The sequence below is a fragment of the Neoarius graeffei genome, chromosome 17, assembly GCF_027579695.1.
Source record: "Neoarius graeffei isolate fNeoGra1 chromosome 17, fNeoGra1.pri, whole genome shotgun sequence".
Taxonomy (NCBI): Eukaryota; Metazoa; Chordata; class Actinopteri; order Siluriformes; family Ariidae; genus Neoarius; species Neoarius graeffei.
The window spans coordinates 4015118-4041303 of NC_083585.1; the positions used below are offsets into that span (position 1 = coordinate 4015118).

A 26186-nucleotide genomic window follows, 5' to 3' on the forward strand; every position below is an offset into this window, starting at 1 on the left:
GACTTTGGACAGGCCCGTGCAGAACGCAGGCCCCAGCTTTTGCTGGGGCAACGGAAAACTTTCACCCTCACCCTACCCTAATCCTAACCAGAGGTAGCCTATTTTGGGGAGTGGGCCAAAGATAGCACCTTTTGGAACACCAAACTTTACTTTAGCATGCATACGAAAGTCACCATTTACGCATACAAACTGACAATGATCAGTTAAATAAGACCTGAGCCAGCAGAGGACCATTCCTTTACCTCCAATGACATTTTCTTGTCTATCCAGGAGAATGGAATGATCAGTGGTGTCAAAAGCTGCACTAAGGTTAAGCAGCACAAGCAAGGAGACACACCCCTGATCAGGAGCCATTAGTTGGTCATTTACTACTTTAACCAGTGCTGTGGCTCTGCTATGATGAGATCTAAATCCTGACTGATACCTTTTATGGATGTTATTCCCATGTAGATATGAGCATAACTGTTATGCCACAGTTTTTTCTAGGATTTTGGAGATAAAAGGGAGGTTTGATATTGGCCTATAATGGGACAGCTGACAAGGGTTGAGGTAGGTTCTTTAATCGAGTCTGACAACTGCTAGGTAAAAGGATTTAGGTACATAGCCATTGCTAAAAGAATAACTGATTGCTTTTCAAAGAGGTTTGTTTGCTTCTGGTGTTATTTGTTTAAAGAATCATATAGGTAAGGGGTAAAAAAAAAATCCCCACAAGTTGAAGATTTTGATTGAATAAGTGAAATTAGTTCGGTCACTTTAAGGAGTGTAAAAAAAATCATTGCTCATAGTCATAGTGTTGGATACTTATCAAATTGTCTAGTTTCAAATTAATAGTTTGATATTTTTGCCTGATATTTTCAATTTTGCCATTGAAAAAAAACTTCATTAAGCCATCGCTACTATATATTGAAGGTTTGGATGTTTCTGTGGTGGTCTTATTCCTAGTTAATTTCGCAAAAGTATTCCATAAAAATTTAAAATTATTTTTGTTATCTTCTATTATGGTGGAGAGAAACATTGAACAAGCAGCATTAGAAGCTTGTCTCTGGAGTTCCAGTGGCTCTCATTCCATGCTAATTGGAATACTATCAATTTTGTTTGACACCATTTTCTAATTTTACATGTGTTTTGTATGTTTTAAGGTGCACGTGTGATTGTTATACCAAGGTGCTAGGTTTTTTTTCTCCTGAATTATTTTCTTTTAAGTGGAGCTACATTATCTAAAGTAAAGCAGAATGTTGACTCGAAGCATTCAGTTGTCTGATCAAGTTCTGTGAGGTCTAATGGGGATCCAATCATAGTCGATAACTCTGGGAAACTACTGATAAAACTTTATGCAGTAGTTGCTGTGAATGTACTTTTGATGTGATGGTGTGTAAGGTGCAATATATTATTAAGACATTTCAAAAAAGATGAGATAATGGTCTGAGGGAGAATCAGACTGTGGAAGTATGACTACATTTTCTATATTTAATACAAATGCAAGTGCTAGATTGAGAGTGTGGCCACTAGGAATCATACAAAAACCTGAACAAAAATAGGGTTAGGTCCTATGACATTCTGATTCACCCCTACTGAATCTAGAATGGACATGGATGCTGTTCTCAGAGTCTTCCAGGTGATCAATGTCTCTAACAATTAATTTGTTGTCTAAAGACACAACCAGGTTTGAGAAATTCCGCAAATTCAGAAACAACTTCAGAATTTAAACCACGGGTCTGTAAATAATTAGTTGAATCAACTGCGTAGATTTTTTTTTTTTTAGCTACATACATTAGGATAAAGAACTTCAAGCATACTGAATTTTTGTTCAGGTTTTTGTACAATTCCTAGATTATTATAAACAACTTTGATGCCTTCTCCTCAACCAGTGAGACGAGGTGGATGCATATAGTTGGATGAGCTTCATTTAAGTGCTCCGTACTCATTTGGTTTGATCGACATTTCCATTAAACATTTAAATCCTGATCAGTAATAATTCCACGAACAATTAGTCTCATGCTGCAGTACTACACTGATAAGTGTTACAGTTAAATCATTATTTGTATGGCGGTAATTAATGACAACTTAAGAGCAAAAGAAAACATTAACAGTCTCATTTTAAACATCACTATAAGGTTACAGATTTTAAAACAGTCATAGAACACTGGTCTACAGCCAAAATGCTTCTGAAATAAATAAAGACAAACTTTACTAATTCTGGATCGCTGAGAACGAAAATGAAACATAAAATTGTTCATTGGCTCGTTTTCAAGATTGGCTCTATGAATAAATCTATGAGTGGGTTTGGATAGTACTTACTTTTTTGGCAAAACAATGAATGATGCAATCTGAAGCTGGTATTGCATCATACATGACATTAGGTTATTCCTAGAAGTCACTGATGATGCATTCATAAGTCAACTGACATCACTCTGCTGAACAAACTGGTCTTATATCAGCTCAAAAAAAAAAAAAAAAATCATACAGTGCTATGCACTCGAGATCAAGTCTTTGCTTGACAAGAGATGCTCCGTTTCATGAATACAAGCGACAAGCTGCCAATAAATAAATAAAAACCCACTGTGTACACACAGAATAAGGACGAAACCTATTCAGTACTTACACATAATTGGTTTTTGCAGTTTGGTTCATAATACATTTTATTTATATAAACTTTTTGCTGATTTTCTAGTGTTACATAAAGAGAATAGGTGAAATATCATGTAAACGGACCATAAACACACGAAGAGACCTAGTTATACAATTTATATTTAAAACATTACGATCTATACAATGTACATAAGTATAAAATTTAAAATCTTAAATATCTTGGAAGCCATAGCCAATCAGCTGATTAACTGTCACTTCTAATTTAACACACCAAATTTCATAACAGCCAACTTCATCTCTGAAGCAGACAACTTCTGAAAAATTGTTGACCAGTGTAACATGAACAATAAAGTTCAAAGTACAGGTCATTTTCAGTCAAAACTGTAACAACCATATTTAATTTGACAACTTTAAATCATGCAATGTCTCTGAGTTAGTGCACTTGAAGGTCTTAAATGTAACTAAATAAGCAAACATCTTCCCACACTGTGAGCAGTGATACGGCTTCTATCCTGTGTGAATGCGCTGGTGTCGTTGGAGATTACTCTGATGAGTAAAACTCTTTCCACACTGTGAGCAGTGATACGGCTTCTCTCCTGTGTGAATGCGCTGGTGTTTTTGGAGATCACTCTGCTGAGTAAAACTCTTTCCACACTGTGAGCAGTGATACGGCTTCTCTCCTGTGTGAATGCGCTGGTGTCGTTGGAGATTACTCTGATAAGTAAAACTCTTCCCACACTGTGAGCAGTGATACGGCTTCTCTCCTGTGTGAATGCGCTGGTGTCGTTGGAGATTACTCTGATGAGTAAAACTCTTTCCACACTGTGAGCAGTGATACGACTTCTCTCCTGTGTGAATGCGCTGGTGTTTTTGGAGATCACTCTGCTGAGTAAAACTCTTTCCACACTGTGAGCAGTGATACGGCTTCTCTCCTGTGTGAATGCGCTGGTGTTTTTGGAGATCACTCTGCTGAGTAAAACTCTTTCCACACTGTGAGCAGTGATACGGCTTCTCTCCTGTGTGAATGCGCTGGTGTCGTTGGAGATGACTCTGATGAGTAAATCTCTTCCCACACTGTGAGCAGTGATACGGCTTCTCTCCTGTGTGAATGCGCTGGTGTAGTTGGAGATGACTCTGACGAGTAAAACTCTTCCCACACTGTGAGCAGTGATACGGCTTCTCTCCTGTGTGAATGCGCTGGTGTGTTTGGAGAGCACTCTGATGAGTAAAACTCTTCCCACACTGTGAGCAGTGAAACGGCTTCTCTCCTGTGTGAATGCGCTGGTGTAGTTGGAGATCACTCTGACGAGTAAAACTCTTCCCACACTGTGAGCAGTGATACGGCTTCTCTCCTGTGTGAATGCGCTGGTGTAGTTGGAGATGACTCTGACGAGTAAAACTCTTCCGACACTGTGAGCAGTGATGTGGCTTCTCTCCTGTGTGAATGTGCTGGTGTGTTTGAAGAGCACTCTGCTGAGTAAAACTCTTCCCACACTGTGAGCAGTGAAATGGCTTCTCTCCTGTGTGAATGCGCTGGTGTTTTTGGAGATCACTCTGCTGAGTAAAACTCTTTCCACACTGTGAGCAGTGATACGGCTTCTCTCCTGTGTGAATGCGCTGGTGTCGTTGGAGATTACTCTGATAAGTAAAACTCTTCCCACACTGTGAGCAGTGATACGGCTTCTCTCCTGTGTGAATGCGCTGGTGTCGTTGGAGATTACTCTGATAAGTAAAACTCTTCCCACACTGTGAGCAGTGATACGGCTTCTCTCCTGTGTGAATGCGCTGGTGTTTTTGGAGATCACTCTGCTGAGTAAAACTCTTTCCACACTGTGAGCAGTGATACGGCTTCTCTCCTGTGTGAATGCGCTGGTGTGTTTGGAGAGCACTCTGCTGAGTAAAACTCTTCCCACACTGTGAGCAGTGAAACGGCTTCTCTCCTGTGTGAATGCGCTGGTGTTTTTGGAGATCACTCTGACGAGTAAAACTCTTCCCACACTGTGAGCAGTGATATGGCTTCTCTCCTGTGTGAATGCGCTGGTGTAGTCGGAGATTACTCTGCTGAGTAAAACTCTTCCCACACTGTGAGCATTGATATGGCTTCTCTCCTGTGTGAATGCGCTGGTGTTGTTGGAGATCAATCTGACGAGTGAAACTCTTCCCACACTGTGAGCAGTGATACGGCTTCTCTCCTGTGTGAATGCGCTGGTGTGTTTGGAGATGACTCTGACGAGTAAAACTCTTTCCACACAGTGAGCAGTGAAACGGCTTCTCTCCTGTGTGAATGTGCTGGTGTGTTTGGAGAGCACTCTGACGAGTAAAACTCTTCCCACAATGTGAGCAGTGATACAGCTTCTCTCCTGTGTGAATGCGCTGGTGTCGTTGGAGATTACGCTGATGAGTAAAACTCTTTCCACACTGTGAGCAGTGATACGGCTTTTCCCCTGTGTGAATGCGCTGGCGTGTCTTGAGTGCATTCTGATAACTAAAACTCTTTCCACTATCTGAGCAGTGGTGAATTTCCTTCTGTATATCATTATAGGAAGTATCAGAATGGATAATATCAGTTGATGTTGGTTGACGACTGGAGCATTTGGAGGGGATCTGAAGCTTGTATTTCATCTCTCCTGATTCTCGCAGTCTCACATACTCTTCATAGTGGCATCTCTGGATATGCTTGTCGAGGTAAATTTGAGATGCATCGGAACGAGGGCATGTGGAGCATGAAAAGACTTGCAGCAGAGCGTTCTTTACTTCTGGAGAAATGAAAGGACAAAAATAACAAATTGAACATAAAATGCAGCAAGATTATAAAATATAACACTAACCCAATGTAAGGAGTGCTTTTACTGAAAATCAAGATTCTACATGAATTAAGACTGAGACAAAAACAAAAGGTTGCGGACTAAGATATAGCAGCCTCTAGCTTGGAATACTGGGAGATTCAATAAGGTCCTGGAACAGCAGCTATGCACAGCATTGGCCATAGCCCCGTGGGTCTGAGAGACCAAAGGGGAGTTGTTGGTTCCTGTTGAACATCATGTCAAGTCTAGGTAATGGCAAGCCTAGCCTTATTTACATCTCATCCAGGATTGAGAAGGAAGCTCAGCCCTCACATTCAAGGTTCTAAAAGATCCAAAAATGGGCTTTATTTATCAAACTCGATATGGATAGATTTATTTGCAAATAGTTTCTAGTAGCATTTACACAAGCAAATATGTATTTTCTATCTGGATTTTTTATATGGATTAGGTTGTCAAGTTTAAAAACACTTATTTCAATTACACACTAATTTCATGAAATTAAGTTTTGTGGGATTTTGTGAAGCCCCATGATTCATATTAATGTAACTGATGAAAGCAAGCCAACATCCATAAATTAAGACATATAACAATAGCCATTTAATTTAAATGTAGGCGTATAAAAAAAAAAGGGACACACTGCATCGGTTCAGATGGCATTCAAGTAGGTCTGCAGCAGTAGGAATTTCCTTACTGCAGTATTTGAAGAACGCCACGGTGTGATTTGTAGTAATAAAGCAACCAAACCTCCATGTGTTTAATTGTTCGTTAATTCATCAGACACTATTTGTTCCTTAACATGTTGAAGTTCTTCAGCTGCAAGAGTTTAAAGTGCATATCCTGGAACAATTTATTTTTTTATATATGAAAAGTATGTCCCTTTACACACTCATCCAGAAGGGTAATTTTGCACAAGGCCATCTGTCGACAGCAGAAAAAAATAAAATAAAACGCATCTGGAAAAATCCCAAGGGAGTCTGGAGCCAGATTCGTGACGTCACCTGCGGAAGCACCAGCAGGCTGAGAGAGATTGCACGGTTTCAGTGCACAGCCTGCGAATACCAAGCGCTCCCATTTCTCTCTTTGTCCAGTCTTTTGGGAAACGATGAGTACTAATCCCATCATGATGGGTGTTGCTACACCCTCCTACGATACATCTGTTAACCATTTTAATAATTACGTGATGACGTTGAAGAAATTTGCAGAAAACCACCAGGTCGTTTTCTCATAAACAAACCAGCGCTGACGTAGGATTCAGAGGGAGGCGTCACGCACGCGACATCACGAAAATCAGTGTTTCCCGGGAAATTCAAATGCCAAGTTTTTCCAGAGGCGGACCGATTCGCCTCAAATGGCTTGATTTCAACTGAATTTTTCTGGTATTGCGCAAGGTAAAAAAATTTCAGAGAATGCAGAATGTTATAGATATTTGACCAAAGTTTAATATAAAATAGGAGAATTACATTGATCTTGCTCCTGAATTTACCCGTGATATGCACTTTAAGGAGCTAAAATTTAACATAATTAAAAAGATAAGTTCTCCATGGTATGACTCTTGTGGAATTATTGAATTCCATAAAAATACTAAAATTGTATTGCTTGTTAAATTGCTTGATAATATAACCATCACATATGCTCCTGAAATAAAGCAAATGTGTTGCAATTGATTTTTATAATGGTTGATGGGTTTGACTGACATCTGCATTATCCAATTAACAACTTCGCTTGGTTCAGACACACTGCATGTGTGTTTTCAACTAACTTCTTTCCAGCCAGCTGTTTATATTGCACTGAAGGTATTATAATGAGCCCCCCCCCCCAGTGTTTCTGTAATATGGGGAGGTATGACATTATCCTATATTATGTGTTTGCTGTGACAGGGAATTCCCCCCAATTTTCTCCCTAATTTAGCCATGGCCAATTCCCACCCATCAGACTCCTCTCCAGTATCACATAACAGCTACCAACCAGGGAGGGTTATCATGTGCTTCCTCCAAGGCAAGAAACACCAGTTGACCACGTTTTACTCATACAATGTCAGGGGGCGGCAAAGCACACTCGGACAAAAGCCCAATCCACTTACTTCCTATTAAATGTGCTCTCACACACCCATGACTGGCCAGTGTAACTGACAGGGCAGAGAAGAGAGAGCATGCCATCTCTCCCTCCCAGAGAGCCCAGACAATTTTGCTCTCTTGAGCTCCCAACCACAGATGATTGTGGCGTCATAAGGATTTGAAAGTGGCAATATCTGGATGATGGGGAGGATGACGGGGACAATACACTTCTGCTGTGCCACTCGGGATCCACAGGGCATGCATTTTACGCTACTTCTGGTTAAACTGGGCATGATGAATAAAACTACAACAATATCTTGTGGTTTACTATATACAGTGGTGCTTGAAAGTTTGTGATGGATGAGACCAAAATAGAACTTTTTGGTTTAAATGAGAAGCATTATGTTTGGAGAAAGGAAAACACTGCATTCCAGCATAAGAACCTTATCCCATCTGTGAAACATGGTGGTGGTACTATCATGGTTTGGGCCTGTTTTGATGCATCTGGGCCAGGACAGCTTGCCATCATTGATGGAACTATGAATTCTGAATTAGACCAGTGAATTCTAAAGGAAAATGTCAGGACATCTGTCCATGAACTGAATCTCAAGAGAAGGTGGGTCATGCAGCAAGACAACGACCCTAAGCACACAAGTTGTTCTACCAAAGAATGGTTAAAGAAGAATAAAGTTCATGTTTTGGAATGGCCAAGTCAAAGTCCTGACCTTAATCCAATCAAAATGTTGTGGAAGGACCTGAAGCAAGCAGTTCACGTGAGGAAACCCACCAACATCCCAGAGTTGAAGCTGTTCTGTACGGAGGAATGGGCTAAAATTCCTCCAAGCCGGCATGCAGGACTGATCAAGAGTTACCGGAAATGTTTAGTTGCAGTTGTTGCTGCACAAGGGGGTCACACCAGATACTGAAAGCAAAGGTTCACATATTTTTGCCACTTACAGATATGTAATATTGGATCATTTTCCTCAATAAATAAATGACCAAGTATAATATTTTTGTCTCATTTGTTTAACTGGGTTCTCTTTATCTACTTTTAGGACTTGGGTGAAAATCTGATGATGTTTTAGGTCATATTTATGCAGAAATATCGAAAATTCTAAAGGGTTCACAAACTTTCAAGCACCACTGTAGTCAGTTTTGCAATAGCAAGATATGCAGTGGGCGGACTTCACGTGTCTCAAAGGAAGCTGATAGACTTCACCCTCTCTGGTTGGTCATATGATCAAAAAGACCTACCTGGTTGGTGGAACAGGCCAAAATGAGTTCTCTGGGGAATGCTCTAGTTATTGCAGACTGCATTGTACAACAGCTTTCATCCCAGAAACACTGGTAGGCTCAGAAATGTCACGAAATGATGCAAAAAATAACCTCTATAACCTCTTAGACAAAAGTAACACCTTGCTGTCTGGTTGTTCCTGTAGGTGCAGGACTGAGTTCTTTGGTGTACTCCTCTTCATACCACACCAAGAGCTCCTGTCCTGGGTTAATGGATCGACAGCAACGATACAGAATTCCCCCTTGATACTCAAATGCCACAAGATTCTGTTCTTCTTCATTGCGGGCACAATTCACATACCTAAAAGAGTGAGACAACGTTTCAGAAAAAGGCAAAAAATCAGATCAGAGTTACAGACTTGGAGAAAGCATGGTGGAGATATCAATGACACAGAGATAAAGTTCTTCCAACAAATGAGGAGCTGTAAAATCAAATCACTAAAACGACCCAACAGCTAGTGTACTGCTCACCTCATCCAATTCACATGCGTCTCTCTTTTGGCATCAATGTATTCTTCACACTGTATGCTCCTGTATACCTGTAGAAAAATACCACATTTACTTTTTTTTTTTTCACAAAATCAATACAGTAGGGCAAAAAAGTATTTAGTCAGCCACCAATTGTGCAAGTTCTCCCACTTAAAAAGATGAGAGAGGCCTGTAATTTCCATCATAGGTACACTTCAGCTATGAGAGACAGAATGGGGGGAAAGAATCCAGGAAATCACATTGTAGGATTTTTAATGAATTAATTGGTAAATTCCTTGGTAAAATAAGTATTTGGTCACCTACAAACAAGCAAGATTTCTGGCTCTCACAGACCTGTAACAACTTCTTTAAGAGGCTCCTTTGTCCTCCACTCGTTACCTGTATTAATGGCACCTGTTTGAACTCGTTATCAGTATAAAAGACACCTGTCCACAACCTCAAACAGTCACACTCCAAACTCCACTATGGCCAAGACCAAAGAGCTGTCAAAGGACACCAGAAACAAAATTGTAGACCTGCACCAGGCTGGGAAGACTGAATCTGCAATAGGTAAGCAGCTTGGTGTGAACAGGGATGTGATTGGCCAAGGACAAAAAAGCAGGAAAATATATAGACCCATAATGCGACACGGCAGCAGTGTGGTGTGGTATAAACAGACAGTTTCAGAGAACTTTACCCATGAGATATTATAATGACTCAGCACCCCGTTAATGGCCAAATGGAATTCAAGGTGAGCAGTTTAACTCCACACAGAAAGGCCCTTGCCAGCCACGTGGCTCGAACCCAGGACCTTCTTGCTGTGAGGCGACAGTGCTAACCACTACACCACCGTGCAGTCTAATAATAATAATAATTATTATTATTATTATATCATAATTATCATCATGATTATGAACAGGCCAAATCCCAAACGGCTCCTGGTTGAAGACGGAGTGCACTACTGTAGAAGCCTTTTTATACTTTCTATAGGGCAGTTTTGGAGAGAGCTGGGGGGCATTTGGGATTCAGTTTATTATTATTATCATTATTATTAACAAAAGAGCAGCTAGCTGCGGCTGAATCCCAAATGCCTCCCAGCTCTCTCCAAAACCGCCCTATAGAAAGTATAAAAAGGCTTCTACAGTAGTGCACTCCGTCTCCAACCAGGAGCCGTTTGGGATTCGGCCTGTTCATACGCATGCGTAACAGCGCTCGTTTATAGATGTGTAAGTGTGTGTGTGTGTGTGTGTGTGTAAGTAAGTAAGTAAGTAAGTAAGTAACTACAATTTCCAGTGAATTCAAACTGGGACACACTTTAAATCTACTACCTGGAAAACAAAACTGTTGATGAATTAACAAACTGATTAATTCCTAACTTCACTCGTGTGTAAAGTATTAAATTAGTTTGCAAGCTAACAGTGTCATGTGTTTCTACATCCAGGCTGCTTTAGCACACACACACACACACACACACACACACACACACAGCCAACTTGGACTGAGAGAGGACCCCCCCCCCCCCCCCACACACACACAGCCAACTTGGACTGAGAGAGGACCCCCCCCCCCACACACACACACACACACACACACTCACCCAGAAGTTTCTTCACCTCATCTTCTCACAATTTCCCACAGGGGAATTGTCTCTAGTTATTATTGGTACCGCTTAACCTAGAGTAGGTTATTATGCGCACGTGTGGCTCATTGGAGTTGCCTATGGATAATGTGGTCCTACTCCCCCCTCCCAAAAAAACAAAAACAAAACGAATTTGCATGATTCATGAGGGTCGCATTTTTATGCCTGAAAATACGGAATTCCGGAAAAATCCGGAAGAATCACATCCTCGGTGAAGAAATCAACTGTGGGAGCAATTATTAGAAAATGGAGGACATACAAGACTTCATACTGATAATCTCCCTCGATCTGGGGCTCCATGCAAGATCTCACCCCGTGGGGTCAAAATGATCACAAGGACGGTGAGCAAAAATCCCAGAACCACACGGGGGGACCTAGTGAATGACCTGCAGAGAGCTGGGACCAAAGTAACAAAGGCTACCATCAGTAACACACTACGCCGCCAGGGACTCAAATCCTGCAGTGCCAGACGTGTCCCCCTGCTTAAGCCAGTACATGTCCAGGCCCGTCTGAAGTTTGCTAGAGAGCATTTGGATGATCCAGAAGAGGATTGGGAGAATGTCATATGGTCAGATGAAACCAAAATAGAACTTTTTGGTAAAAACTCAACTTGTCGTGTTTGGAGGAGAAAGAATGCTGAGTGGCATCCAAAGAACACCATACCTACTGTGAAGCATGGGGGTGGAAACCTCATGCTTTGGGGCTGTTTTTCTGCAAAGGGACCAGGACGACTGATCCGTGTAAAGGAAAGAATGAATGGGGCCATGTATCATGAGATTTTGAGTGAAAACCTCCCTCCATCAGCAAGGGCATTGAAGATGAAACGTGGCTGGGTCTTTCAGCATGACACTGATCCCAAACACACCGCCCGGGCAACGAAGGAGTGGCTTCGTAAGAAGCATTTCAAGGTCCTGGAGTGGCCTAGCCAGTCTCCAGATCTCAACCCCATAGAAAATCTTTGGAGGGAGTTGAAAGTCCGTGTTGCCCAGCGACAGCCCCAAAACATCACTGCTCTTGAGGAGATCTGCATGGAGGAATGGGCCAAAATACCAGCAACAGTGTGTGAAAACCTTGTGAAGACTTACAGAAAACGTTTGACCTCTGTCATTGCCAACAAAGGGTATATAACAAAGTATTGAGATGAACTTTTGTTATTGACCAAATACTTATTTTCCACCATAATTTGCAAATAAATTCTTTAAAAATCAGACAATGTGATTTTCTGGATTTTTTTTCTCATTTTGTCTCTCATAGTTGCGGTATACCTATGATGAAAATTACAGGCCTCTCTCATCTTTAAGTGGGAGAACTTGCACAATTGGTGACTGACTAAATACTTTTTTGCCCCACTGTATATGGCTTTAAATGAGGTTTACAGAAACAAGAACAATGTCTCATGCCAATATTATTAAGCCTCACGAAGGCTGAATTAAAGGTTTTTGACTGTATCGTAAGATTCACAAAACAGCTGACAAGCTCCGAGATGAATTTAGTAACTATAGGAAAATGCAGGCAAGGCTTTATCAGAATTTAGGCAAAGGAAAGGTTTCTCATAAAAGGCTTTACTTCTGACATGGCAAAGCTGTGCTGTGAATCAGACCTCTCTGATAAATATCCATCTGTCCCTTGTGTTTTGGTCTCTAAACGGACAGCTACAAAAACACACAACTTTAAAAGTCAGTTCTGTCTCTAAATGGGTTTTATATAAAATATTTTTGATCTGTACAAGTAATATTTATTTGGGCGCCAATGTTGTTTTAGTTCAGTGTAGCAGTGTTCATCTTTAATTTAAATGATTTTAAATTTACTTTTAGTCTTGTGTCCTGAAAATAGTAGTTACATTTTAGTCTTTTTTTTTTTTTGTCAAGATTTCATCAATGGAACTCAATTTTAATTTTAGTCTAATTCTATCAATGTTTTAATCATAATTTCCTCAGATAGTTGCATGGTACTTGTAATATATGCCCTGCAGTTTTAAGAGGGCCTGTTGCAGCAGGGGTTTAGCCGGATTCTCCCCCAGCATATGGCTGGTTTTGTCACTATGCAGAAGTTACAGTACTCAGCATAAATGAGTACACCCCCTTTGAAAAGTAACATTTTAAGCAAACACTCTCAATGAACACAAACAATTTCCAAAATGTTGACAAGACAAAGTGTAATATAACATATGTTTAACTTATAACATGAAAGTAAGGTTAATAATATAACTTAGATTACACGTTTTTTTCAGTTTTACTCAAATTAGGGTGGTGCAAAAATGAGTACACCCCACAACAAAAACTACTACATCTAGTACTTTGTATGGCCGCCATGATTTTTAATGACATCACCAAGTCTTCTAGGTATGGAATGAACAAGTTGGCGATATTTTGCAACAATTTTTTTCCATTCTTCAACAATGACCTCTTTTAGTGACTGGATGCTGGATGGAGAGTGATGCTCAACTTGTCCCTTCAGAATTCCCCAAAGAAAATAATTTATTTCCACCACAAAGGTGAAGGCTACAAGATGATCAGCAAAGCTTTACTTATCAGTCAGAATACTGTAGCAAAAGTGGTACAAAGCGTCTTCTGATGAGAAGGGTTGAAGAAAATTGGCATGCAAGTTCACTGCAGTTACCTAAAGAAGTAGAAAGCCAAACTGGGGTGACTATTTCTGGTGACACAATATGGCGTACGCTGCAGAGGAATGGCATGCATGGATGCCGTCCATGAAAGAAGCCTCTCCTAAAGCCCAGGCACAAAAAAGCCCGCCTCGAATTTGCCAGGGCCTATGCTGACAAAGATGAAGACTACTGGGACTCTGTACTCTGGAGTGAGGAGACCAAGATAAATGTTTTTGGAACTGATTGCTTCAAACCTGTATGGTGTTGCAAAGGTGAGGAATACAAAGAAAAATGCATGGTGCCTACAGTGAAACATGGTGGTGGCAGTGTCCTTATGTGGGGCTGCATGAGTGCTGCTGGTGTCAGGGAGTTGCATTTCATTGATGGCATCATGAATTCACAGATGTATTGCTCTATACTGAAAGAGAAGATGCTACCATCACTCCATGCCCTTGGTCGTTGTGCACTTTTCCAACATGACAATGATCCTAAACACACATCTAAGGCCACTGTTGGATTTCTGAAGAAGAACAGGGTGAAAGTGATTCAGTGGCCAAGTATGTCTCCTGATCTGAACCCAATCGAACACCTATGGGGAATTCTGAAGAGACAAGTTGAGCATCACTCTCCATCCAGCATCCGGTCACTAAAAGAGGTCATTGTTGAAGAATGGAAAAAGATTGATGTTGCAAAATGTCGCCAACTTGTTCATTCCATGCCTAGAAGACTTGGTGCTGTCATTAAAAATCATGGAGGCCATACAAAGTACTAGATGTAGTAGTTTTTGTTGTGGGGTGTACTCATTTTTGCACCACCCTAATTTGAGTAAAACTGAAAAATGTGTAATCTAAGTTATATTATTAACCTTACTTTCACATAAGTTACAGATGTTATTTTAAACTTTGTCTTGTCAACATTTTGGGAATTGTGTTCATTGAGCTATTGTTTAAAATGTTACTTTTCAAAGGGGGTGTACTCATTTACGCTGAGCACTGTATGTGGAGTTAGCCATGACTGTAATGGTGATGAGCGCTATTTTCATATGAAGACGTTACTTTGTTCAGACCAATGCCATGTGTGTGTCCTGACTCATATACTCGTTAGAATCCAGGAGCATTATGAAAGCCATGCGAGCAGGGAAGTGAGCGAGTCTAGCAAATCGGATTCACTCCCGCTTCCCAACTACGGCCAGGAACGTGAAAAAGAGGGAAGGCAACATACTGGAATGGATTTTGCTCAGGATATTTCCCCTAGCTGTAAAAATTCCCTTGAGAAGTAAGCTAGGATGACTGTCTGAACAGAACCAGCTACTTTGGGTCACGTTTATTCGTCAGGGCATAATGAACAGAGATTTTGTTTTGCCGTGCTTTTACTGGCCCTCTCTGTGGGCCTGTCATTTCAGGTTCACATGACAGCATACGTGTTCTCACCGGTCAATCACAACCACGTTAGCTAATGCGCACTAACATTCTACACTAATGCAAAAAGCAGTGTGCAGCAGTGAAACAAAAGCCATGGAAAGGTCAAAAATTAAAGGAGGGGCCAAAAAAACAAACAAACCAGGCATTAGAGGCATAGGCTTCCAAATGTTAAAAAAAAAAAAAAATCTACAAACTGTTTGGGCATCAGCACCCTGAATTGGCCTGCAATGCCATTTTCAAGGACCAGAATGAAGAGCTTAAAATGGACATTAAAACATAGCTATAGACTAGGCTGTTGCCTCTCGCAGTTACCAGAGGACTAGCCCCCCTGTAACCCTAGCTGTATAGGTGAGAGGCCGAGGGCTATGGAAACGAAGGTCAGCGCCGCCCAGTGTGCTTGACTGCATGGAGCGGGAAGGACTTTAGAGATGGGCTAGGCTGCACGTTCATTTAAAACTGCTGTAACTTGCCCAACCATAACTGACTATCATATGTACCAGAGATTTCCAAGCTTGTTGGGGCTGAAGCACATCAAAGGTCAAATCAGAATGTCAAGGCACACCAAATTAAAAGTTGGCTATCGATTATGAAGAATGTCACACACATTATGATGGGCTAGAAAGTCATTTGCAAAATTTGACCCAGATTGCACTACAGCAGATTGTCAAATAATTATTAAAACAGATAGGTAAATCAGACAGGCAATTGTATAATTTTTTTTAAAAACGTGAGGCAACGCTCATTACAGTGTTTTCCATGCGTTACCTAGACTGTAGTGAGTGAAGGAAGCATTTTCAGAACACAAACACAATTTGATTTGAGACTGATAACATTAAGTGTCCACTCCAGTCATCCACTAGTCCATACACAATACGATGGTTATCAATTTAAAACAGCAAACAGATAACATCAATGGAGAAGTTAGCATTGATAATTAGCATTCATCAAACTTGAGCTTAGAGAACGTTAACATCAGCATTAGGGTTGTGCCGATGGACGATATCATCATTTGGACGATATGGACGATGGACGATATCATCATATCAAATCATTTGATTTTGTCTGAACACCTTCATGAAAAGCTAATTCAAATGTGAGCAGAAATAAAAGGAGATTCTTAAACTCTTCCATACTCTGTTGCACCTGTCTATTTTTAAAAAAATACATTTTAAATAGTCACAAATTTCTCTGCAATTTTCAGGGTTAGCTCCTCTCGCTGTATTCTCTTTAACCACTCATTTCTTCATTGTTCTTGAAGCATTTGCTTCTCTTTGTTAACATTTTTCTTCATAGCAGGGAAATGGTAAGATCTTTTATCTATTCCTCGATTTAAATGATTGGAACAACCAAAAACAGCACAAAAATGAACCATATTTAAGACTGGTTAAGCCTTGCTTACACGAAAACTGGTGTCTTTTCACCTGGGGGTCAATTATCATGTTATGCGTAACGTCATGTTCAAGGGGTCTATTTGTCCATTTCTTAATTGACCTGAACCCAAGGGCAGCAGTTCAAACAGAGAATTTCTGGGGTGGGACAGATCTTTTAATATACTGAGGGTTCTTTTGAGGCAGCAGGAACTGTCAAGCTCTTCCAGGCAGGGAAGAGGGCATCCGATGATCATCTGGGTGGTGGTGACAACCCTCTGGAGAACTTTTCTCTCTGCTCCTGTGCAGCTGACAAACCACACACTGATGCAGTATGCATGCAAGTATGTTCTCTATGGAGCAACAATAGAAGGACACAAGCAGTTTTTGAGGGAGGTCGTTCATCCTGAGGATCATCAGGAAGTAAAGTCTCTTCTGTGCGTTCTTTATCACTTGTGTGGCATTAGAGCTCCAGGTCAGCTCCTCCTCTATGTGCACCCCAAGGAACCAGAAGTCCAGGATCCTCTCCACATATTGCGCACTGATGAGAATAGGCTGAAAGTCCGTTTTCTTTTTCCTGAAGTTTATGATCAGCTCCTTGGTTTTGGTGGTTGAGGACCAGGTTTGTTGACTCAGCACCACCCAGACAGCTGCTCAACCTTGTGCTGATCAGTAGATTCCTTCCCCCCAGAGATGTGCCCCACTATGATAGTATCATCCGCAAATATGATGATGCCATTACGGGAGCGAGCAGGGTGCAGTTGTAAGTGTAGAAGAACAACTTGTTTAATCCTAGATAAAGCCGTGGCACAGCAGTTATGCTCATATTTACATAGGAATAACATCCATGAAATATATCGGTCAGGATTTAGACCTCATCATAGAAAGAGACAGCGCTGGTTAAAGTAGTAAACGACCAACTGTTGGCATCTGATCAGGGCTGTGTCTCGCTGCTTGTGTTGCTTGACCTAAGTGCAGCATTTGATACCATTGATCATTCCATTCTTCTGGATAGACTAGAAAACGTTGTGGGAGTTAAGGGAACAGACCTCTCCTGGCTCAGCTCTTATTTAACTGATCGCTATCAGTATGCTGATGTAAATGGTGATTTTTCTAGACATACTGCATTTTTTTTTTTTTATATCTCAGGGCTTTACATTAGCACCCGCCAAATGCGGGTAAAATTCGGCTTTGGCGGGTAATAACTTTAGTCTCACTAGCCACTTTGGCGGGTGGTTTATTCTGTGGTATGACAATATATTTTAATTGTAGTTTTCTCTGAAGGCATCTGATATAATAAACACATTGCAATGTAATATTACATGCCTACAACTCCCATGAGCACCTGCATAAACATTCTGACAACATGTTAGAATTGTTTAGAATGTTCGTTAACGTCTCAGATAAAATCAAATGACACGGTAACCTGCGGTTAATGAACAAAGCAACAAAGTTGCTGACGACTGACAAGCGCACTGTGTGGCAGCATATAGCTGGAGTTTCAAACCCTGCTGCTCAGGAAAAAAGAGGCAGAAATGAGCAGAGCCGGAGCAGCATTTTAAAATCACCGAGGTTCGTGATGCGCAAAGCGCGCGCCGAAAAATGTTCGACATATTTAAATGAGAGGGGTGAATTACACACCACACAAGAGATCTCATCTCATTATCTCTAGCCGCTTTATCCTGTTCTACAGGGTCGCAGGCAAGCTGGAGCCTATCCCAGCTGACTACGGGCGAAAGGTAGGGTACACCCTGGACAAGTCGCCAGGTCATCACAGGGCTGATACATAGACACAGACAACCATTCACACTCACATTCACACCTACGGTCAATTTAGAGTCACCAGTTAACCTAACCTGCATGTCTTTGGACCGTGGGGGAAGCCGGAGCACCCGGAGGAAACCCACGCGGACACGGGGAGAACATGCAAACTCCACACAGAAAGGCCCTCGCCGGCCACAGGGCTCGAACCTTCTTGCTGTGAGGCAACAGCGCTAACCACTACACCACCGTGCCGCCCAGATTGGCTCATTCATAGCAAAACCAAAAATACCATGTACTGCAAAGACTGTAGAAAGTCTGGCAAAGACAGGCACCAGTAATTTTAAACTCGAAACTATAAAGGACAACGAAAAGTCAAATGCACACATCGGTACTATAACATCAAAACCGGTGAAGACAGCTGGTTCACTACAGGACAGCATTGCTTTCAGTCCCTGGCTGTCATGAAGTCGGCTGAGCTGGAGAGGATGGAGCTGCCGTTTAGAAACGTTCACGTGATTGTAAAGAAGTTGATCCCGCCCCAGCTATCAACTTATGACCTGCTGGAAGCCTCAGGTCACGAAGACCATTTTTCATGGACCATTCAGACTAATCTGATGATGAATGTAATGAGGACATTTAATGTCTCTCTCTACACATGTTCACACACACACAATTAATAGATAATACATAATATACATAATAATACTTGATAATACACATAATACTTGCATATCAAAACATCAAATGTTTTTCAATGATAAATGTTTTGAATTGGACTTTTAATATTAGAATCAGTTCAGTTGTACTGAATGTTATTTTTCATATATGATATTTCATATTGTAAGGGGCTTTAATTTGAGTTCAATAAACATAATACTCTGCTTATATTTTTGTCTGAATTGGTTCCATGTTTTCATAGAGGGAGCTACCTTAACAGCACTGAATACTTGAGTGCTACTGTACAGATACATTATACGCTGCCATTCATAATTAAATCTAGATCTTCCGAACTTTAAAGTATCATGGTGAAGAAAAAACTGCGATTTCCTGGCAATAAAATTGTGGCTAGTGAAAAGGCTGAATGGCTAGTGACTTAGGAAAACCAAAACCACTAGCCACAGTGGCCGGTGAGCAAAAAAGTTAATGTAAAGCCCTGATTTATTTATTTATTTATATATATATATATATATATATATATATATATATATATATATATATATACACACACACACATATATATACATACACATACACAGTTAGGTCCATAAATATTTGGACAGAGACAACATTTTTCTAATTTTGGTTCTGTACATTACCACAATGAATTTTGAACAAAACAATTCAGATGCCGTTGAAGTTCAGACTTTCAGCTTTAATTCAGTGGGTTGAACAAAATGATTGCATAAAAATGTGAGGAACTAAAGCATTTATTAAACACAATCCCTTCATTTCAGGGGCTCAAAAGTAATTGGACAAATTAAATAATTGTAAATAAAATGTTCATTTCTAATACTTGGTTGAAAACCCTTTGTTGGCAATGACTGCCTGAAGTCTTGAACTCATGGACATCACCAGACGCTGTGTTTCCTCCTTTTTAATGCTCTGCCAGGCCTTTACTGCAGCGGTTTTCAGTTGCTGTTTGTTTGTGGGCCTTTCTGTCTGAAGTTTAGTCTTTAACAAGTGAAATGCATGCTCAATTGGGTTGAGATCAGGTGACTGACTTGGCCATTCAAGAATATTCCACTTCTTTGCTTTAATAAACTCCTGGGTTGTTTTATGTTTTGGGTCATTGTCCATCTGTATTATGAAACGCCGACCAATCAGTTTGGCTGCATTTGGCTGGATTTGAGCACACAGTATGTCTCTGAATACCTCAGAATTCATCCGGCTGCTTCTGTCCTGTGTCACATCATAAATAAACACTAGTGACCCAGTGCCACTGGCAGCCATGCATGCCCAAGCCATCACACTGCCTCCGCTGTGTTTTACAGATGATGTGGTATGCTTTGGATCATGAGCTGTACCACGCCTTCGCCATACTTTTTTTCTTTCCATCATTCTGGTAGAGGTTGATCTTGGTTTCATCTGTCCAAAGAATGTTCTTCCAGAACTGTGCTGGCTTTTTTAGATGCTTTTTAGCAAAGTCCAATCTAGCCTTTTTATTCTTGAGGCTTATGAGTGGCTTGCACCGTGCAGAGAACCCTCTGTATTTACTTTTATGCAGTCTTCTCTTTATGGTAGATTTGGATATTGATACGCCTACCTCCTGGAGAGTGTTGTTCACTTGGTTGGCTGTTGTGAAGGGGTTTCTCTTCACCATGGAAATTATTCTGCGATCATCCACTACTGTTGTCTTCTGTGAGTGTCCAGGTCTTTTTGCATTGATGAGTTCACCAGTGCTTTCTTTCTTTCTCAGGATGTACCAAACTGTAGATTTTGCCACTCCTAATATTGTAGGAATTTCTCGGATGGGTTTTTTTCTGTTTTCGCAGCTTAAGGATGGCTTGTTTCACCTGCATGGAGAGCTCCTTTGACCGCATGTTTTCTTCACAGCAAAATCTTCCAAATGCAAGCACCACACCTCAAATCAACTCCAGGCCTTTTATTTGCTTAATTGAGAATGGCATAACGAAGGAATTGCCCACATCTGCCCATGAAATAGCCTTCGAGTCAATTGTCCAATTACTTTTGGTCCCTTTAAAAACAGGGTGGCACATGTTAAGGAGCTGAAACTCCTAAACCCTTCATCCAATTTTAATGTGGATACCCTCAAATGAAAGCTGAAAGTCTGGACTTTATGTCCATGTCCATTATATAACTATAACTTGAATATGTTTCAGTAAACAGGTAAAAAAATTTGTGTCAGTGTCCAAATATATATGGACCTAACTCTATAATATATATATATATATATATATATATATATATATATATATATATATATACACTGAGTGCAGAATTATTAGGCAAGTGAGTATTTTGACCACAACATCCTTTTAATGCATGTTGTCCCACTCCAAGCTGTTTAGGCTTGAAAGCCTACTACCAATTAAGTATATCAGGTGCTGTGCATCTGTGTAATGAGAGGGGGTGTGGTCTAATGACATCAACACCCTATATCAGGTGTGCATAATTATTAGGCAACCTCTTTTCCTCTGGCAAAATGGGTCAGAAGAGAGATCTGACAGACTTTGAAAAGTATAAAATTGTGAGATGTCTTGCAGACGGATGCAGCACTCTTGAAATTGCGAAGATGTTGAAACGTGATCACCGAACAATCAAGCGTTTCATTGCAAATAGTCAACAGGGTCGAAAGAAGCGTGTGGGGAAAAAAAAGGTGCAAAATAACTGCACATGATCTGTGGAAAATCAAGCGTGAAGCTAACAAGCAGCCATTAGCATCCAGTTCTGCCATATTCCAGAGTTGCAACATTCCTGGAGTGTCAAAGAGTACAAGGTGTGCAATACTGAGGGACATGGCCAAGGTAAGGAAGGCTGAAAAACGACCACCACTGAGTAAGGCACACAAGATAAAACGTCAAGACTGGGCCAAGAAATATCTTAAGACTGATTTTTCTAAGGTGCTGTGGTCAGATGAGATGAGAGTGACTCTTGATGGGCCAGATGAATGGGCCTGTGGCTGGATCAGTAATGGGCACAGAGCTCCACTCCGACTCGGACGCCAGCAAGGTGGAGGTGGAGTACTGCTATGGGCTGGTATCATCAAAGACGAGCTTGTTGGACCTTTTCGAGTTGAGGATGGACTCAAACTCAACTCCCAGACCTACTGCCAGTTCCTGGAAGAAACCTTCAAGCAGTGGTATAGGAAAAAGTCAGCATCTTTCAAGAAGAACATGATTTTCATGCAGGATAACGCTCCATCTCATGCGTCCAAATACTCCACTGCGTGGCTAGCCAGTAAAGGTCTGAAAGGTGAAAAAAATAATGACATGGCCCCCTTGTTCACCTGACCTAAACCCCATAGAGAACCTGTGGTCCATTATAAAACGTGAGGTCTACAAAGAGGGAAAACAGTACACCTCTCTGAACAGCGTCTGGGAGGCCGTGGTTGCTGCTGCACACAATGTTGGTCGTGAACAGATAAAGAAATTGACAGAATCTATGGATAGAAGGCTTTTGAGTGTCCTCATGAAGAAGGGTGGCTATATTGGTCACTGATTTGTTTTTGTTTTATGTTTGAATGTCAGATATGTTTATTTGCAAATCTGGAGTTGTCATATCAGTGTACCTGGTGAAAATAAATAAGTGAAATGGCTACATATTTGGTTTTTATTAAGTTGCCTAATAATTCTGCACAGTGAAAGTTACCTGAACACATACATATTCTCCTAAAATGGCCAAAACTAAAAACACCCCACTCTAACTTCCATACATATTCAGCTTTGATATTTATGAGTCTTTTTGTTTGATTGAAAACATAGTTGTTGTTCAATAATAAAACTAATCCTCAAAAATACAACTTGCCTAATAATTCTGCACTCCGTGTATATATATATATATATATATATATATATATATATATATATATATATATATATATATATATATAAACCTCTGGGTGATATTATTCATAAACATATTAGTTTCCACTGTTATGCTGATGACACATAGTTGTATGTTTCTGCAAAACCAGATGAGAGACACCAGCTTAATAGAATTGAGGAATGTGTGAAGGACATTAGACACTGGATGCTTATTAACTTCCTTCTGCTTAACTCTGACAAGACTGAAGCACTTGTACTCGGACCACATGCAGCTAGAAGTAAGTTTTCTGATTCCACAGTAACTCTGGATGGCCTTTCTGTTTCTTCACGTGCAGCAGTAAAAGACCTCGGAGTGATTATTGACCCCGGACTTTCATTCGAAACTCACATCAATAACATTACCCGGTTAGCTTTCTTTCATCTCAGAAATATTTCTAAGAGAAGAAATTCAATGTCACTACACGACGCAGAAAAATTAGTTCATGCTTTTGTTACCTCCAGGTTGGATTATTGTAATGCCTTACTGTCTGGATGTTCCAATAAGTGCATAAACAAGCTCCAGTTAGTTCAAAATGCAGCAGCAAGTCTCCTTACTAGAACTAGAAAATATGACCCCATCACCCCTGTCTTATCCACACTGCATTGGCTCCCAATCAAATTTCACATTAATTGTAAAATACTATTCTTGACCTTGAAAGCACTGAATGGTCTCGTGCCACAGTACCTGAGTGAACTTCTGCTCCTCTATGACCCACCACGCCTACTTAGATCAAAAGGTGCAGGCTATCTGCTGGTACCTTGTATAGTGAAGGCTACATCAGGGGGCAGAGCCTTTTCTTACAAAGCTCCACAGTTATGGAACAGCCTTCCAAGTAGTGTTCGGGAATCAGAAACAGTCCATGTTGAAGTCAAGGCTGAATGCATATCTGTTTAGCCAAGCCTTTTGGTAAGAGTGTTTATGAGGGAAAGGAGTAGATCTGGAGGGTCCTCAGACAGTGTGTTTTGGTAAACTGGGATGTATGGATGTTGTCAGTTCCCCACTCACTTGCTCGCTCGAGTTTGTTGATCCTGTAGTGGCTGCTGCTTTATGTCCCAGGGCTCCCTCATGCCTGTGCTACCTTCTGGCTCTCCCCTTTTAGTTATGCTGTCATAGTTAGTTGCCGGAGTCCCTGCTTGTACTCAGTGCAAAATGTATACTGTTCCTACTCATCAGGTGACATTGGGCATACCCAACAACCTGTGTTTTCTCTCTCCCTCCCCCCATCTGTCCCTCTGTGTTACATGGCAATCCTGACCTCTTCTGCTCCTCAGACCTGCCTGATCCATTCTGATGCCCTACATCTGGTTGGAGTCTCATCACGTCGCTCCTGTGGAGGATGGCCCCATATGGACAGTTGAAAATCACACTTGGAAGATACTCTGGACTCTTACAGTAATGCTTTTATGGCTGAGGACTACAGCTGACTTGCTAACTTTAGGACTGCAGTTGTCATGAACAGTTTTGCACTCAAGTTTCCATCAATGAAGAGTTAGAACATCAACAAAACTGATTTCATGTTAAAAATGTTAGAATCACATTGTTTCTCATCACCCAAATGAGGATGGATTCCCTTTTGAGTCTGGTTCCTCTCGAAGTTTCTTTCTTATGTCGTCTGAGGGAGTTTTTCCTTGCCACCGTTGCCACAGGTTTGCTCATTGGGGATAGATTAGAGATAAAATTAGCTCATGTTTTAAGTCGTTCAAATTCTGTAAAACTGCTTTGCGACAATGTCTATTGTTAAAAGCGCTATACAAATAAACTTGATTTGACTAGAGGGTGAAGAGTGGGGAGTGTAGGTATCATGCCGCCATCTTGTGTCAGAACTACAATTCCCAGTCCACTTCCGTGTGACCTACGTCACGCGTGGGCGGGATCATCTACGTCATCATACAAGGAAACATAAAACAATGGGACAACGCTTCCATCTTTGCTCTCTCACGGCTGGCTCCCGATGGATCTGGACGTATAAAGAGGCGCTCTCCACCCCAAAAAGACGTCTTCTTTCTTGCAAGATCCATCACTCAGCGCGATTTTGCTTCTTACCCTTGGCAAAGGTAAACTCTAGAGTCGCGCGATCTCTAAACTCAGCCTGAGTTACAACCGGTTTACTTGCATTAGAAGTGACGTCACGACTGCAGCCCAGGCAGTCAGAAGTTAAGAAGCGATTGAATCCTTTTTAACTCAAAAGCGCTGTGCATCTGATTCTGATCAGAGACTTTTCCTCACGAACGCTGAGATTCGGACCAAGAACCCTCTGCTTTTCACGGGAACCACCCAAGTGCTCCGCTGGACCCGGAAGTTTTCTCCGCCTCCATCACGAGCGGCTCACGTGCTCCCACGGCGAGGCCCGAGACTACACCGGCGAATAGTTCTTCATATCTTGCTAAAGGCAGGATTAAGTAAGATTTTGGCATTTGGGCATAATTAGGATAGTCTTAGGAATTTGCTTTTATTTGAAATAGTGTGAATTTAAACCCAGGTTTATCTGTTACACTGTTAGACACGCAGCGTGTTGATTTATTTTTGTTCTATGTTCTCTCAATTGTTTAATAGATAGGCTGCGCATGCTTCTCTCTCTCTCTTATTCTGACTAACACTAATTTCTTTATCATACATTTTGACCTTATCAAGGTTTCAGTGAGTTTGGTAATGTTATGAGTGTGGAATCTTTTTGTTACTGAGAACACGTGCTCACCAGGCCTGATACACTTTAGATAGCTTCCCTTTGTCTTTAGCCACACGTGCTCAGTAGGCCTCACCAGGCCTAACAAACACACTTTAGCTAGGCCATAGGGCCTTTCACAAACACACTAGCAACACAAGGCTAATCTAGGCCTCCACCACGTGTAGTTAGCTACACGAGGCTAAACACAGAGCTAATCCTTTGTTCTGTTTAGATAACATTCTTTTGTTTAGCTACCAACAAGCTAGGCCTCCACCACGTGTAGTTAGCTACACGAGGCTAAACACATGGTCAAGTCCTTCACACTCTCTCTCTCTCTCTCTCACACACACACACACACACACACACACACACCTCACTGCTTGTATATATTGATTTATCTTTTTATCTTTGTATAATAAATTCATTTATTAAACAAACTGTGTTTATTTGTGTGAACAACATCTGAAGTCCCCAGTTTTCTCAAAGAATTCAAAAAGGGTGCAAATGTTATATAATATGGTAAGTGATCTTAATAATTTGGAAATGTACCATAATTTAGCTGTTTGGTAATTTATTATTAAGCACCAGGATTAATGGTATGATTCACTAAATGATTCCCTAAATGATTCATTGAACGATTCCCTAAATGATTCATTGAACAATTCCCTAAATGATTCACTAAATGATTCATTGAACGATTCACTGAATGATTCACTTCAAATGAGAGTGATTCTATGGTATGATTCAATTCAAACGAGTCAAATTAAATGATTCAATGGGATTGATTCATTTTAATTATTGACCTTCAAAATTTAATGAGACTGATTTAACGAGATTGATCACTTAATATCAATAATTAACTGATTGCACCCACAGTTAAATTGGTGCCTCGTGTGAGGAGATTGGTTTGTTGACTTCTGGAATATTGTTCAACAACAAACTCAGTTTAATTCAGCAACTGCTAAGGTATAT

General features: G+C 40.8%; 1 pseudogene; it reads right to left on the reverse strand.

Annotated features, from left to right (window-relative positions):
- Positions 1 to 26186, reverse strand: part of LOC132901311 (zinc finger protein 850-like) — a 495238-nt pseudogene that overhangs the window by 428519 nt on the left and 40533 nt on the right.